This window comes from Crocodylus porosus, unplaced genomic scaffold (assembly GCF_001723895.1).
Source record: "Crocodylus porosus isolate Cpor-Errol unplaced genomic scaffold, CroPor_comp1, whole genome shotgun sequence".
NCBI classification, from domain to species: domain Eukaryota; kingdom Metazoa; phylum Chordata; order Crocodylia; family Crocodylidae; genus Crocodylus; species Crocodylus porosus.
In genome coordinates, this window is record NW_017728937.1 from 4,444,032 (window position 1) to 4,462,149 (window position 18,118).

The 18,118-nt window shown below is 43.7% G+C and overlaps 1 protein-coding gene across 1 annotated transcript in view; it reads left to right on the top strand.

The window, feature by feature from the left end:
• Positions 1–3,778: 3,778 nt before the first annotated feature.
• LRRC56 (leucine rich repeat containing 56) overlaps positions 3,779–18,118 on the top strand; it is a 119,883-nt gene continuing 105,543 nt past the window's right edge. Inside the window, exon 1 of the mRNA XM_019547294.1 lies at positions 3,779–3,964. The gene's annotated coding sequence lies outside the window, so the exon portion shown is untranslated. The remainder of the gene's footprint in view (positions 3,965–18,118) is intronic.

The window sequence follows — 18,118 nt, forward strand, 5'->3', positions numbered from 1 at the left end:
GTTGGTTCCAGATCTTAGCCACCCTAACAGTGAAATAGTGCCTCCTAATCTCTAACCTGAACCTATTCTCCAGCAGCTTCTGGCCATTGTTCCTTGTCACCCCAGGTGCTGCTGGGGGGAATAGGACCCTTCCTATTTGCTGCTGATCTCCCCTAACAAGTTTGTAGGCAGCCACCAAATCCCCCCACAGCCTTCGTTTGCTGAGGCTGAACAGGTTCAGGTCCCTCAGCCACTCACAGGGCCTGCTCTGTTGCCCTCCAACCAAGGGGGTGGCCCTCCTCTGAACCTTCTCAAGGCAGGCCACATCCTTCTTAAAGTGCAGTGCCCAGAACTGGACTCAGTACTCCAATTGAGGCCGGACCAGTGTCGCGTAGAAGGGGAGTATCACCTCTCTGAACTGGCTTGAGATGCATCTTTGGATGCACGACAAGGTGCAGTTGGCTTTGCTGGCTGCAGTCTGGCATTGGCGGCTCATATTCATTTTGCTAAAAATTTCGGCTTTCTCATCTGGCTTAGCCACAAGATTACCATTTGAGTCTAACAGGGACCCTACATTACCTGGTGCCCTCTTCTTACTCCCAATGTATTTGAAGAAGGACTTTTTGATGTCCTTAATCATGGTCGCTAACCTGAGCTCCACCCCCATCTTGGCCTTCCTAATAGTCCTCCTACATTCACGGGCCAAGGAGGAGTATTCCGCCTTGGTGATGGCCCCTCTTTTCCCCTGGGTGTAGACTTCCTTTTGGCCCTCAGGCATTCTCAAATGCCTTTGCTGAGCCATGGGGATTTCAGAGCACTCTTACTCCCTTTCTTTCTCTTGGGGACTGTCACACTGTCACACTCTGAGCCTGGAGGATCGTCCCCTTAAGGTACAACCATCCCTCGTGGATTCCTATATCCTCTACCTTTTGGGCCCTCAGTGCCTCCCCTACTAATCTCCTAAATTCGTTGAAGTTGGCCCTTCTGAAGTCAGGGACTTTAGTCTTGGTATAAGCCCTCAACACCCTGTGCTGGATGGTGAATTCCAGCAGGCGATGATCACTGTCACCCAGGTGGTCAAGGACCTGTATTCCCCTCACCAGGTCATCCCCAGTGGCCAAGTTCATACTGCTTCATGGGGGAGAAGATGCAGGGTAGAGAGGACTAGGCAGGTGGGAACAGGTTCATACTCCTGCTTCTGCCCATATGAACTCTGATCCTGTCCTCCTGTTCTTCTGATCCTGCCCTCCACCACCATGTTCTTATTCCTCTTCTTCTACCTCCCTCTGTCCCTGCCTTCCCTCCTTATTCCTGCCTGCCTAGTCCTCTCTACCCTGCATCTTCTCTCCCATTCCTCATCCTCTTGACCTAGCCTAAAAGACTTAGCCACTCTTTTCCTTCTCTCCTCCTGGTTGCCTGGAAAGTACTGAGAGCACACTGACTCTCATTTCTGGTACCACAGCAGCCAAAAAGAAAATTGAGACGGAGAGGCTGGAGAAGCAACTGCAGGGAAAGTCCTGCTCAGTCCCTGTACTGGTTGGCATGTAGGGTCTGGATCATACTCAGCGTAAGGGAATTGTCAGAGAATTTAGAGACCATGCTCAAACAGGTCTCTATTGAGCATATGCAAACTTTGATTCTTTCAGAGCTTCCTAACTGTCAATTTAGGAGTCAATTTGGGGTATATTTTCACAGGAACAACAAACAACCTGCCCTGAGGCAGACGTAACCTAAACCTTAAAGTTCAAGTTACTGCTTCTAAGCATTTCTTGTGTGAAACAGTTTTAAGGCTAATTTTAACAAGAGCAAAAAAACTTGTTTTTCCCTCACTTTGCTTTGAGAACAAGCTGACCTGTTGGATGTGACCCTTTCCTAAAAAATTCAGCCTGAGGCAGAGACCTGGCATGGAATTTTTCACTCCAGCTGAATCAAATTTGGCTAAATTATAAGTGATTTTAAACAAGGTCTTATGACAGAAAGTGTCATTGCATGCTTAATTGTTTCATAGCTATCCTTTTGTGAGGTGTACATACATAAAATGAGGAAGCTGCATAGGTGCCTGTGTTTATGAGAGGGGGATTCATGGAGGTGAGACATGATGAACTGGGCTGTGTGGAAGAGACTGGTTTTGTGAGATGAGTGTGCAGGGGTGATATGGAAAAAGATATATCACAAGTGAGTGAATGGGTACATTGAGGTGCCTGGATGTCCTTGGATGTGCCAGTGAGATCACTGGTGTGTATGATAAGAGGAATATGTGGAGGTGGGGACTCTGGGAAGGTCCACAGTGGGGCATCTTGGTTTGGGAATGGGGTACTGAATAGAAACACAAGGAGGAGGCAGAGGACCAGACAGGATTCCAGAGGGGCACCTGGGCTGGGGACAGGAGGGAAGAGCGGGGTGTTTGGATAAAGACACAGAAATGGGAGAATTACAGTCCCATCATGACAAGAGTGGGTGTATGGATTTGGCTGTAATGAGGGTGCTGGGCGTGTCTGATGGTACGGTGCTGCTGAATGTTGTGCATTCAGGGTGACAAGGCTCCAGATGCACCAGTGTCAGTCCTGTTCACTGTCCTGTTGGAACATCAGTGATCCAGTGACCTGGGCTGCAGAGATTCCCCATGCAAAGTCTCTGCTACGTGTAAGTTGAGCAGGTAGGCTGCTTCTCCTCTGCTTGTCCCCTGGCACGCAGAGAGGCAGCTGAGGCCTACTACTGCAGTGCTCCTGGTGGGCAGGGGGATGAAGGAAACGTGGAGTGAGGAGAGAGGAAACTCAGGATGCCCCCAAGGCCATGTATCACAGTTTAGTTTGCTCCCCCCATGTTTGTAAGGGTTGTCAGTCCAAGGCCCCCACACAGCTGGGCACCTGTGGATGTGGAGGGTGAGGGACAATGGAGAGGCTGAGGGGAGGTAATGCAGATAGGAGTGGGAGGAGACTGGGTGGGTGGAAGATGTGCAAGACCAGATGTGACCCAAGCGAGCCGAGAACCTGCAGAGTGGTGTGCAGAGGGGCAGAGGGGACTGGGGTGGGACGGTGTCAAGGAGTAGGGTGGCCATTATAGAGGACAGACCGGTTGTCCTCTGTTGATACGAAACCGGACACCTTTCTTGAAGAGAAAAATAGAGCGCATAACGGCATTGGGCTTCATATCAATAGAAGACAGAGGGCAGAGTAGCAGAAAACCAGACTTTCCTCTACGATGGCCACCGTACCAAGGAGCCTGGGAAATGTGTGTGCTGGGAGGCTGGGAATTGAATGAGGCCTTTGCAAGGCTGGCACAAGGGAAGCTATGCAGAGGCAGGGTGGGAGGGGCGAGTATGGGAAGATGATGGAGCTGTGGAGGCAGAGGGTCAACGAGGGAGCTGGAAAGGGCAAGGTATGTTGAGGCAGAAGAGGTTGGTTGAGGTTGGCTGGGGCGGGAGTGGGAAGCCTGGGAAGTGTGGCATGGGGGTGCAGAGAAGCAGAGAGAGCTGGGGAGTGCATAGGGTCTCTGTTGGCCAAGGCAGTTAGCAAGGGAAGAAACTGGGGACAGCAAGAGGCCTCCCAGGGGCACTTTCTGTGGGTATGGCTGTGAGAGGCAGCAGCTGCAGGCTGGCCAGGCCTCTGGGCCTATGCCAGCAGCAGCGCAGAGCACAATGGGTGGAGGGAAATGCAGGAGCACGCCTCTCCCAGCAGCCACCCTTGCTGGGAGGCACCCTTGGAAGGGCTGGAAGTCATGAATATGTAATGAGGCCATGCAAATCAACTGGTTGCCAGGGCAACCAGAGGCCTTGCAGCTGCCTGCTCCTCAAGCGAAGGCTGGCAGCACCTCGGGCAGGCAGGCTGTGAGCCTGTGCGTGCGCGCAGGGCAGGGGGAGACCCAGCTCCTTCCAGCTGTGCACCGCTGGGGGGCCCAGTCTAGGTCCTTTTCCCAGTGGGCCGGTGTGGGGAAAGGCAGGGGTGTTCCCCCTTCCCCTCTCCTTGCAGGAGGAAATGAGCAGCAGGTAGGAGCCTGACCCCCATGCACCATGTACTCAAGGTTGGGCGAGGGGAGTCATCAGCTTCCCAAGGCAGGGGTAGGGGCAGGGGCAGGGGCAGGGGTGCGGGGTACCACAGGTGCTACTCCCTTTGCCTCCATAGCTGCCTCCTTGCTGTCTCCAGCAGGCCCTGTGGATTGGTGCTTCTAACTGCACTACATGTGGAGGGCAGCAGCCCCCCTCCTCCCCCCGCTTGTTTGGGGTGCCCCGTGCATCCTTTCCAACACCCACCCCCTGCCCTTCCAAATCCCTTTCCAGGCCAGAGGGAAATCCTGCTCCGTGTCTGCACTTTCGCAGCCTGGCTGGGCTGACACAGTGGGCATCAGGCCACACAACAGCCTAAATGTCATGACACCGGGTCCTGTGACCTTGCAACCTTGCTGGTGCTTCTCCAGTCTTAATTTTCCCCCCTCTGCCTTCATGGCGTGTCTCTGTACTCCCCTGTGCGGGCAGGCGGCTGTCTGCCACTGCACGCATGATGCAGCTTGAGCATCTGAACGAAATGTCAGATAAATCCCAGGCGAGGAGCCAGAAACACCTGGGTTCCCTTTGCTAGGCTAGTCTTTGCCAAGACACTTTTATCTTTTGCACCTTGTTTGCTGTCTCTGTAACGCGGGGATGGTTATATTTACAAGCATGATTCTGCTCTGAACATTATTTCACGTATGTATAGTTCTTGGGAGATGAGCAAACGCATAAAGAATTATTATTATTTATTAATTATGTATGCAGAATTGAACAGGAGGCAGCAGGCGGTGGCTGGTACAGTGCCCATCAGGGAAACTCGTGCCATTATTTGCAAAGGCTGGGAACCACTGTTTTAGAAGGACCCTTAATAACAAGCAAAGATCTTGTTTAACATCTATGACTAATACACTTAAGACCAAAGATAGTTTGTGCTCCTGTCGTAGAGCATCTATAGAGATGGAGAGGGAAAATCCTCCTTATTTGAAATGTCTGATGTTCTCTGCTTTTTTTCAGAGTTTACAATGAATCTGTTGTGGTTTTTTTTCCAATTATACATTTAAGTTGTACAAGCCTGTAGAGCTCTGAGGGGAACTGTTCTGAAATATAAATAACCCAAGCTAATCCTACACTGTAGGAAATTATCTCTGAATATTTTATATGGGGTTTTCCTCCCAGTTAAGAGCAAAGAAATCTATTTAGTAAGTGCAAATCCTGACCCAAAACCACGTGATGGTCCTGTTAAGATGCTGGGCACTACTTAAAGGTTCTGGACATCTTCACCTCCCATTGATTTAGGTGGGAGCTCAGAACCATGCAGGACTCGCTTATCACCTTGTAGAGCTGGGGCTTCATTTACAGAGATGCAGTATGTCCCAGAGCAGCATGGACAGCATGTCTGAGAAGCTTCTCTTTTAGATTATACAGGACCCTGTGCAGGTAATGTCTATGGTTTTTCATGTAGACAGTGTATTACATAGAATATGACCCGTCCTTAGTAGCCTGCCATAGGATACATAAGACCTCCATACTGTGCACCTTTTTCGTCCAGTATTTGACTGACTAGTTAGGATATTCTCTTAGAGAGGCATGAGTTCTGTGATATCTTTTACTGGGTCAACTGTATAGTTGGGAGACAAGTTTGACAAACTTTTGGACACATACTGCCCTTTTTCAGGTCCTCGGGCAGTGTGTGTCTGAAAGCTTGTCAAACTTCTTTTTGTTTTTCCTCTTGATGTTTTCTTCATAAGAACAAATGAGACTTTTAAAATGTCAATGGCTATTATGTTTCTTATCCTGAGTGCTTTCTCCAGACAATACTTTCTGATGAATGATGTAGTGCAAAAGTAGTAAATGTTGACTTCAGCCTTTTATCCAGTGCTGGACCCAAGCAAACAGTCTTCGTACTATACCAAGTCAGGTTACTTATTACAGCCTCAGGGGCAACTGCTCTTTCTGGTATTCAGTAAATAACTATTGTCAAACACATCAATTGTACTTTAAACCCCTCACCTTGCCCTGATTACTTCTGGAAGTTGTTTTCAGTCATTGTTTCAGTAAGCTGTTTTAAGCTATATTCCTTTATGTACTGTCACAGTTTCTTGACATATTGGGCCTGGTATTCGCTTTCCTGGTTGACAAAGTAGCAATTTATGCCCTCTAATTTATAAAGGAATGTTCCATTTTATCAGTCTTTATTTCTTTTTTTCTTTTTTTTCCTTTTTAATTTAAGACCGGCTTCTTCATGCTAGTTTAACAGAATGGTCGGACAAGCACTTGAAAACCTTCCCCGTGAGCATGTGTGTTAGTAAAGACAAATGAATGCAGATGAAAGTGAGGACTAGTAAATGGGAAACGGTATGAGAAGAGAAAGAGATGGATGAGAAGAGAAAAGGGGGCCAGTGATGCCTACAGAAGAAAAGGTGAAACTTAAAAGCTATAGGTGGAAGTCTTTCCTTTATTTTTTTATATATTAACAAAATACACACAATACTTATGGGTTTCTTACTTTTTAAAAGGCAGAGAAGGTTCTCTGGGTAACTGTGATAGTTTTTATTAGACCAACTAAGTAGCTGGAAAAAGTCTTTTTCTGTATAGATCTGTACTACAATACTCTTCTTACTATCTCTTTTTGTCTTTTGTCTTCCTCCTTTTCCTTTCCTATCCTTTATTGTCTCTTCTACTGTTTTTCCAACTTGAACTCTCTGCATAACAGGTAGTTGGATTAGAAAGGACTCTATTCCACAATTATTCTCTGAGTCCACAGTTATTGTCACCTAACAGCTTTCCTGCCATTTATGTTCTCTCGACATGCCTTAACACTGGGAATATATGTGAGGAGTTTGAACTCTAAACAACATGCATTTTTACCAGCAAGTTATAGAAGAGCAGCAGATAATAAGGCACAGAACTGATGATACCACTCCTGCCTCTGACAGCAACTGTCGATTTTTAGCATACTTTGTGCTTTAGCATTGTGCAGCCTGTACATCACGGGATCAGTATGTAGCTTACCTGATCTGTGGTAGAAGCTGTTGCTGATCATAAACTCCTTAGTATTGAGTGAACAGCAGGGTATGAAGCTACTGACACTATCCCCCAGACATCTTCTTGTCTGTCCGTTTCCACAATGGAGTGTGCTTGGGTCAGTAGAAAGAATAAAAAAAGCCTACCAGCTGGCTTGCTTTCACAACCTTGTTGGTCAGATTCAGTATGAAAGCTGTCCTTTGATAAGATGTGAGTTTGGCTTCTGAAGAGTTGTTCCACTAACTGACATGTATTTCGGGACAGAATTAGAGGAAAGTCTCCAATATTTTTAGCCTGTAATATTATAACATTTTAATTGTGCAAAAATATAAATATGATTCCTCACCTCAATTAGGAGTTGCTACATTTTATATTAATGTGAATGGCTTGCTGTTTACTTTTGGACAAATACAGATGGGCTGTTTTGACCTAGAAAATCCTTGAGCCTCTCATTAAAATTAATTTAGAATTATCCAATTTAGAAGCATCCAGTTTTATTTGCTAATAAAACTGAGTGTAATTAGTATTTTTCTTACCACTTGAAGTTCACATCTTATCCTGCAGGAAAACAATAATGAATCCGGCAATATTTCATGAAATCACTAGGGTAACATAGAGTTGCCATAATACAAATTGGAACACTATAGATTTGCCACTGCAGGAATTGGAAATGCTAATGGAACAACATTACAAATGAAAAATCAGTGCATACTAAGCTTTTTCAAAATGACACTGATTAAAATTTAATTTAAAAAAAATGCCTTTACTTATCTCACTGTATTTCTTTGTTTTTATTATTGTCACCTCGCATTACTGAAACTGGAAGAATATTAGAAACATAATCCAAGTTATGTAACTTATTTGTACTACATTTTTCTTAGACTATCTAAGTTTTGTTTATAGCCATTTACTAAAGCAGTACTCTTCCTCCTTTTATACATTACCAGTGTATAGAAGTATTTAGATTTCAATTTGAGGCATTTTGTTTAATAAGTTCTGTATATAAAACCTGAATGTGGAACCTAAATTGATCTGACTGGGTGCATCTACATGTGCACTTTACTGTGGAGTTGACTAATTAGCTCCACAGTAAAATGTCACGATATATGTGTGTCAGTATTAGGGCAGAGTCATTTACTGCACAGAAACTCACATATGGACTGTGACCGGGACCTCTACAGTTTGAGCTGGGGTGGACACACGGCTCTGCAATTTCTGCACTCTTGTGCCCCAGCCAGTCCCTCCACTGCTTGACGCTGCCACCTGGATCCTGGGGCTGACCCCTACCCCCCACAAGCCTGCTGCCAGTCTAGGGCTGCTGCACTCCAGCTCAAACTGCTGTTGTCCTGGGCGCATGTGCAGATGCTGCTCCTGGCAGTAGCTGACTCCAGTGCAAATGCCAGAGTCTATCACTTTGCCTTAATGGCACATATAGATGCACCCACTGTGTCCCTTTAAGCTGTTTGAATCAGCCAGGATTTGCAGAGGCATTTGGTATTCAAATATCTTCTTGCACTATATTCGGATATCTGCTCTTTCCCTTTGACTTTGCCTAGAATTGCTTTTCTTTGCTTGAATATACTGTCTGAACACAGCAGTGGAAGCCAGAAACATTTATGTCCTATTCCAAAAACTGAAAGTAACTCCTTGGTCTCTGGCCTTCAGTTAGTTATCTAGTTGTCTGGCAAGAGAGATCTGACAATTATTTAAGATTTAAAAGGCAATCTGAAATTTTGAAAAATTGTATTCCATGAATTTTCCTCATGAGTACATACTGACGATTGCAGAGGGTGTTTAAATGCAGTGCAGCATTAACTGTAAATAGATCTTTAAGTGACCCATTATTTTTGTTTGTCACTATATGAGATGCCTAGGTTTCAGTACCAAACTGCAGGCACTATAGAAATGCTTTAATGGTAACAAACCTAGGCCATCTCTTCACTGCAGTTAACTTGGGTGATGAACATGTACCATAGTTCTTTGTGCTGTGGTAAAATGAGCTTCATTGTGAATCTTTGCTAGTGCATTGTGAATGAACTTGTCTGTCTTCAAAGCACATGCTGGGAATTGTGGAGAGGCACTGGAGAACCCTCGCTCTCAACCTGCATCTCACTTTAAAGGGGATGGGTTGCCAGCCCAAATGAAAACCTCATTCAAGTTTTAGCTTGTAGTCCTAAGTGTTTCAGTCAGCTCAGGATGACCAGTAGCCTCTAGTGAGAAGGCTTTGTGTGTGGAATAGAGAGGGATTTGGGTAATGTCAGTGAAAGCTTGAGTTCGCTTCACAATGGAGGTTTGCCTGTAGACTTGAGCTTGGGAGTGTTCTTTGTATGGCTTTATAATGACCACTGTCCACATTGCTCTTCACCAAGAACAAAGGTACTATAGTGTAGCAATACCCATCTCATTCTTCCTACTTTTTTACATTTGCCTCTTACTTTCATCCTCTTTTTTTCTCCTAAATGCAGTTATCTCTGAAAAATGAGAACTGTGTGGGTTGTGTAGCTGATGAATGAAAGGGTACAGTACAAATTCTGCTCACTTTACAAATGAGAAAACGGGCTTTCTAGCCAGTTTATACCAGTTCAGGACCTGACTCTGAGGATATGAACATATGATCAGCCACCATGGCATAAAAGGGCAGGGCTTTACTGTGCATCAGCTGTTCCATGGTAAATGCCTGTGTATATATTTTACTGAGGGCTGAACTGCCTCTGGTTAGCTGTCATTTACTTCAAGGTAAAAGAGGGCTTATGGACAATTACCATGGGTCAGCACCATGGTAAATCCCACTGTTTTTTTAACCGGCTGCAATTTGTTTGTTTGTTCCTACCTTCATTTTTAGCATTCAGCTGGTACAGTTAGGATCCTATCAGCTAAGTATTGAATGAGCGTGTTTTGATAGAAAAGATGCACAACAGAAACATTGGTGAGTTTGTTTACTCTTACCTGATATGAATGATTATCAATTAAATGCAAGCTTTGTTAAATATAGCTGTTTTACATCTCTGGTCTTGTTTATTTCCTGGGAAGATGCTGTAGTCTTTTTATTTTTTCCTGCAATCTTTGAAATAAAAGGACCGACATTTAAAACTCACCGTTAGTTTTTCCTCCTTCTTCCCTCCCTCCGCTATTTCTTGTCTTAACTTGGACTTCAAGCCCTTGAGGCCAGAGACTCACTCTTGGTTATATGTTTATAGGATACCTGTTACAATGCAACCTACCTCTTAAGTACTATTTTAATACAGATAATTAATGATAATAAAGCATGGCTGTAAAGCACTGAGCTATTACACCACATTCAGTAGTAGTTATTTCTTTTATTCTTACTAACTCTTATTGCATACTGACAAGATTTTCATAACTATTTTAGAGAAGATCCCATTTGGGATCTGCTCCTTAATCTTCCACATGTAACAATTTGTTTTTAAAACATGTAAAACATTATATCCAGTTCATCAAGTGCCAGAAATCTGAATAGTCAGCACGGATTAATTATCAAATAGTTTTGCTTTTGTGGAAATTAATCTTACCTGATTCTTATCACTTAGTAAAGATTATGCTGAAGGGCCTGATCTAATAGCCAGTGAAGTGAATAAAAGATTCCCCATTGACTTCATTTGCTTGGGTTTTAAAATGCTTTCTTAAATTTACCTTCTTCTTTCAGAAAGAATTTTATCATGACTTTTAAATTTTTTTTATAGCTTTCAAGCTACACAGTGAGTCAGAAACATTTTGTTTCCACATGTTAAGTTCACTTCATAAGAAGAAAGGATGCTGGGGGTAATTCTTTTAAGCAGTAGTCAAAGACTTGACTATGGAGTGGGCCTAGAAATGACACGTGCTGTGGCATTCTGGTGCACTGAACACTCATTTTTACAGTCTAGCCTTAGCATTCAGCTCTCAGATTAGTAGCTATATACTTGTTTTTCCTGTTTTAAGTCTCCACACTGAAAGCAAGTCCTAAGTTTTATTGGAAATGAGATGAGAGGCAAATTGGACAACTTGAATTTCAACTCTGGTTTTGACTTACAAGCTTTTATGCTACTTGAAGACTGATCATACTTGTCAGGGATGATTAGGAACATGGAGATTTTGGATTCCCTTTTTGGTAAAGCTGTGGGCAGAGAAGGGATATAAATTGCTGGATCCATACAGGGATAGTTTTATTGCAAGTTTAAATGCTACTGGGAAAGACTCCAATCTTACAAGGATTTACCCACATTCCTAACTTTATACATAATAAGGAGTCCCACTACCCATAGGATGTAAAGGTAAGCTTGCGAGTAAGACTTGGTCAAAATAGGACATAACACTGAAATGGAGAGTTGTTGTTTTTCTGTGTGCTTGGAAAGTATTTAGCATGTTGATGAGTGCTGCTGTGTCTAAAATACAGGACCTACCAGTAACCTGAGAAAATGAGATCTTCTGAATGGTGACAAAAAGGTAAATGTCCTAACTGCCATTTTAAATGTTACAGAATATTCAGTTTATAATAAGATAACCTACCAAATACTGTACTTCAGATCAGATCTTAATTCAACTCAGGAGAATACAATTATCCATAAGCTCTGTCTGTGCAGATAAGGATAGGATTTTGGTGGTAAGCCCCAAACAATGGATATTAAGTATTCCCAGACAAAATACTTTGTTAAATTTGAGTTAAGGTTGAAATTAATAGCTGTACATTGAGGATAGTTGAGAGGACTATTATTGTAGTTTAAAAGTAAAACAAGCCATTTTAAAAAAGTTGGAAAATTATAAGTTTAAGTCTCTCCTAGTAGTTTAATTATTTTTCCATATACTCAGTACCCTGGTGTTTCCTGCATATAATGTTTACATTTGTCTGCGTCAAAGGCAGCTAGCTGATATCTCAGTCCCTTTACGCTTTTGGAATTTCAGCAATTATTCCATGAAGACAGGAAGTTTTTACACCATGTGGCCTGAGTCTCCTTTGTATTCAGCTGTGCTAGATGCAGTGAAGAATGATGGACATGAGTAGTCCCTTGATCCTGGATTTCCCAGAAGAAGATACAGCATCAGTACTGGCTACTCTAACCCATGCCACAGGTGTAAGGACTGTACAAGGACTTCATATTGGTGAAGGATTAGGAATAGTGAAGTTCTGCTGTACCATGTCTCCTTCAATCTATACCTTGTCACAGGGGCATAATGATGTGGCTGGGCTTCCGGGGAAGCTGATATACACAGGGGCAGTGGCAACGTCTGCTTGGGTCCAGGCTGCTGGCTCAATTATATGGTTGTTTTTTTCCATGAGTTTGTGCCTGGGAAAGCCACCCCTTGTTGTCTCACACATGTTACACCTGTGCCTTATCATACCCCATTTTTCCCTTCTGTTGGGTATAGGAAGATGTGGGTGTAGGCCATTGGGCCAGTTTTCTGGCAACAGAAAGCTCCTTTATACAAGAAGATTTGCCTATTAACTGTTTCATCACTTTGCACTACAGCATAAAGTCACTTTAGCAAACTGAGGAGTCCACACTTACATCCTTTGCAGCCACCGACTGTACACTTACAATCCTTTCTTACATCGTCTGTGGTATATACAGCAGGGTATAATAAACTGCTACTGCACTGCTGCAGACTGCCAACACTAAAGACTGTAACAAATGATTTCAGTTTGGTTTATTGTTTCATTGACTCCTAAGAGCACGTGTAAGGAAGAAAGAACCACTTTGTCCCCTGCTAGAGGAGAACAATGTTGAGCAATTTAGTTCCAGAAAGATCTAATTTAGAGGTATTTCCACCATGTGGGATAAAAATTTCCCCACCACCTTACAACTTCAGCAGAAATCTGGTAAAGTATTATACATTTTGCACTTATTTCTGCGCTAAATACTTTCCAAGCATAGGATCCGAGGCATCTGAACCCGGGTAAAGTGGATAACTTTCCTGGGTGAGGTGCTGGTAACAAGTATTGAGACACATAAATATAGATAAGGGGTCAGCAACATTTTTGTGCAGAGTGCCGTATGCAGCTGGAACCTTGACTTGTAAGATGTTGGCGTTCTAGGGGTGTGGATGGTGGGGAAGCCACAAAGAGCCCAATCCTTGTTGTGGCAGCGCAACCTTGGCCCTACCCCACTATCTGCCCCAAGATGTGTGCATCTGCTGCTGGCAATGAGCTAGCCTGGGCCTCCACAGACCCCTCTGAAGCTGCTTTGCAGCCTCCCCACTTCCTGCTGTGAGCAGCCTGGGCTTCATGGCAGACAGCAGGGGTCTGTCTAGAGCCCAGGTCAGCTATGGCAGGCAGCCAGGAGGCTGCAAACAGCTGCACCAGGGTCCATGGAGCTCCCTGGTCTGGCTCGTTGCTGGCAGCAGGTGCACACACACCTTAAAGGTGGATGGTGGGGAAGTGGGCCAGGGCTGCATTGCCACAACAAGGATCAGGAAAGCCCCTCACAGCTCCCCTGCTGTCTGCCGCAAGGCGCACATGCCAAGCAAAATGTCTTCATGTGCCATACTCTGGCATGTATGCCAGGGGTTACTGAGTCCTGATACAGATGCTTTCAAGACAAAGTTGCATCTGCCCTGGTGCAATAACAGCTAGTATTCTACAGAAAAAAAAGTGGTTTTTAGAGTGATTGTTTTCTATAAAATCAGGCATATTTTAAACTTTTTTTAGTACACCTTCTAAAGTAGACTAGAATAGTGCACGATGCTGCATTTTACATAAATGCAACAGGGAGTTGTTTTTGGCATTAGGGATGGATTAATGTAATGGTTGCTTCCTGATGACCTCATATCAAATTCCAGCTGCCCAACAGTTATTTTCCAGAAGGGGTTATCTAGTGCATTTGTACAAAATTACACTTAAAAGGGCACTCAAAGCTCACTTAGGACTTTTAAACCAAACGCTGCGACTGTAAACAAAGAATTTTTTATTTTCATACTGAATCTCAGTAGTGCTGGGAGTGCTGCCATGACTTGTGATTCTGGAATTAACAAACAGTAATTCCATAATCGTGGGGGGCAGGAAAAATTGAATACTTTAATAGAAGTTCCATGCGCTGAGAAGACGGTGGGGTGTTTTTGAAGTGCTCTTTATAGAGAGTTTTCAGGCCTGCATCCTATAGAGAAGATAATATGGAACTCCAGTACCATAGCTGAAATTAGATTGATCCCAGCACAGAGTCATTTTCTGAAGCCACAAGTTGCCAAAGAGCAGAATAGAATGCTTGTTCAGAGCCTACCCTAGGAGACAAAATAATTGTATTCCTTAGAAGGCTCTATCCACCCTCATTTGTTCTGAGGGTACATAAGGAAAAGTCCAGAGCAGTGGTGCTCAGACCCTCGCTTGTGACCATGTCATTTAGCCTGTGGAGTTCCCAACAGATAGGGAAATTTGACAGTGAGGAAGTGATGTCAGTGTTAATTGCCAGTCTCCTGCTGCCAAATTTCTGGACCCATGGGGAGTCCTGTGGGCCTTATAATGTGGGTCTGCCCCCATGCTCAGGGTGGCTGCATTGCTTCACGGCTGGTCCTGGGTACATGGTGTCGGGCTGGTATGCACTGGAACTGGGTCAGCGTACAGCCACATCCAGCACATGGGGTTGGGTCAATAAATAGGATTGCACCCATTGGCCAATCTCATGCTATTCATCTGGCCCATGGGGTAGGAAGGTTGAGTCCCAATTTCATAGATTTCATAGACATTAGAGTTGGAAGGGACCTCAGAAGATCATCGAGTCCAGCCCCCTGCCCGAGGGGCAGGAAGTCAGCTGGGGTCATAGGATCCCAGCAAGATAAGCATCCAATATTCTCTTGAAGGTGTTCAATGTAGGTGCTTGAACCACCTCTGATGGCAGGCTGTTCCAGACCTTGGGGGCTTGGACAGTAGAGAAATTCTTTCTTATGTCCAGCCTGAAACGGTCTTGCAGTAGTTTATAACCGTTTGACCTCGTCATCCCTTGGGGTGCTCTGGTGAACAAATGCTCCCCCAGATACTGGTGGTCACACCCAATGGTCTTCTAGAATAGTGGTTTTCAACCTCTTTTCAGTTGACAACACCTACAACATTTTGAATGGAGATGCGAACCCCTTTGGAAATTTTGAATGGACCCCTTTGAATTGTAAGTGTGGGTATTCACAGACTTTTGATTGATCATAGTCATCTTTTGTGAACCCCTTAGACGTTGTCTGCGCCCCCCAGGGGTCTGTGGACCACAGGTTGAAAACCACTGGTCTAGAGTAAGCAGAAAGAGGGTCAGCCAGGAGCTGGGACAGAGAAGAGCAATGGAAGCCTAGGGCATAATGGGCATTTATACATGTGCTCCCTGGGTGTGGGGGGAAGGGGCTCTTTAATTAGAGCAGTTCCAAGAGATATGTGTATCTGTGTCCCATGTATCTGTGTCCCCGCATTTAAATATGATGGTAAAGTTCGATGAGCTTTAGTAAAAGCACCCCTCCTTTCATTTCTAAGCATACATGACGCTGATACACGAGATGCTGGAGATGCTGATACACGAGATGCTGGAGTCTGTTGGAACTTGGTATTTACCATGCTCCAGCAGGCTTGATTAATCAAGCCTGCTCGCATTGGCACAGCCTCGCTGCTCAAGAACAGGTGCCCAATATGTGACTCACAGCAGAAAATTGGAAACCAAATTTTCTTGACTCCCATTATTCAACTTAAGAGTCATAAGAACTATTGTAGTAGTGCTGTGGGTATACTAAGGATTAACTAAAATGTATCATTTTCATATTTATGGCTACTTCAGTATTCGTGCGGTTTGTTGGCTGATGTGATGACATCACCATAATGCATACTGAGGTGTTACTTGCAACAATGAACTCGGAGAACTTGAAAAAGGTCAAATTTCCAGTGTCAGTGTGCTGTGTGTGTCTCCCTTACCTGGGGTGATGTGGCTATATATATATATTTTTTATATTTGCCAGGTCACCTTTAATAGGTGGATATATATATTTTCCTGGAATAAAGCTACACCCATCTGTGTGGACTGTTAAAAAAGAATTAAAAATCCAGAAACCCCTCAAACCAGTAACAGTCTAATTACAGTTTGTGGATAAGAGCTCTTGCTGATATTATTTTGAACCTGAATTAGAAGTACTAATAGCCAGTCACAATTCAAAATGTATTTTCCAGGGTTTTATTTTTTTGGTTTTGTAGGCATAATTAATGTACAGTCAAATGCTTCTGGCAATTGCTGCATGTGAAATACATATTTATGTGCATTTAATGAAGAATGCACTGCCTTATCATTGGACATAGGTTTAGAAAGGACAGATTTTTCAGTTTTGGTAAGTATGTGCGTGGAGAGATTGATAATATTTGTGGGTTGGTTGCTGCTTTCAGTTTTATCAAGTCTGAGGTTGGAAGGTTGTAAGATGTTGGTGTTGTTCCTTTGATGGCTGTTTTGTGGCTGGGGAACTTGTTCTTGGAGTAATTTGTTCCATTTCTTCTTTTTATGTAGGTTGAATGTTGTAGAAAGTTTTTCGTAGTCTCTTTGTATCCATTGTATATTGCTAGGGAAGATTGGATTTCTGTCTTTTAAGTTGTTGTAGTATGTAATGATTTCTTTCCTGAGCTGGTCTCTTCTGGAGTAGAGTAGGTGACGTAGATGATTTCTAATTTTCTCTGAAGTTCTTCTGCATAGCTGTGAGGTATATTTGGAGTTGTGTGTAGTAGTCGGAGGATTGTAGATGTTTAGTCCTGAGGGAATTAAGTTGTGTTTCTTGTAAAGGCTTAGAAAATATATGTTGCTGTTGAGTTTGGCTTCTTTCTTTTTCATGTTGTACAGTTTCCATTTCAAATGGCTGAATTCGATATCTTCCATGTTAGAGGGGTATAGGTTGTAGCCAGCTACAACCTATACCCCTGCCTTATCATTGACTCTCAAATAATTTGTTATAAGAAAACAATGGAGTCTTGGAACTTTACCAGTCTGCTAGGCCCTAATTACATCAGATAACTCTTCTCTGCCAATTTCTTTCTAGTAAATTAGATTCTTCTGCAGGAAGTACTACCACATTGTTCCAAGGACAGTTTTGTTTAATAACAGCAACAACAACCCTTTGTGTCAATGTACTGTATTGTAGTGTTGTGCAGTCATTAACTAACTCTCACTGCATCTGTGTAATATTATCATCCTCATTTTACAGAGGGAACAAGTAGGACAGGACAGGAAGTGCTTGAGTGGTTAGCTGGGATTGGACTCGGGATCTCTTGACTCCCACCCTGGCCACTGACTTCAGTAGGACAACTGTGATTAATATTAGCCACCTGCTTTAGGAGCTTGCTGAACTAAATTCTATTAACTGTTCCCATCTCATCCTTGAAGCACCAGTTCTTTCATCCTTCTCACATCAGTGTTAGTGTACAGCCCAGAAACTAATCTCTTTCTCTATTTCAGTCATTTGCTGCTGCTCCTATCTGCTCCCCGGTGTTGAGATCAAGCTCTGTGGAGTTGAGCTCTGCTCTCTTTCCTAAGAGTTCCTCTTAAGTTTGTTTTTCAATACCCTTATTTCCTGGTTACCACTTGGCAACTTCTATGGAGCATATACATATTGGCATCTGGAGTGCACACCGCATTTCTATTCAGTTTCCTTCTGATTCTGGTAAAGGTGAGCCTCTGGTTGATGATTCCTTGGGTCTCTTCACTGGCAATGTTATCTTTCCATCACCCCTGTTAAAAAGCCCTAATGCATATGCTTAGTTTTCTTCATGTGTGTAAGCCCACTGAGGTTTGTAAGACCATCTGAGTCTAGTTAAGCATCAGTGTAACTGTTTAAAGGACCACATCCTATATTAGATGGTAGGCTAGCTGCTGTGCATTATGTTTAATATAATGATTTAATAGATTTCATAGATGTTAGGGCTGGAAGGGACCTCGAAGATCATCAAGTCCAGCCCCCTTCCCCAGGGGCAGGAAGTCAGCTAGGGTCAGCAAGATAAGTATCCAAGCATTTCTTGAATGAGTTCAGAGTAGGTGCCTTCACTGCTTCTGGAGGGAGTGTATTCCAGGTCTTGGGGGCTTGGACAGTAAAGAAATTTTTCCTTATGTCCCGCCTAAATCAGTCTTGGAGGAGTTTATGACCATTGGTCCTTGTTTTTCCTTGGGGCGCTCTGGTGAACAGATGTTCTCCCAGGTC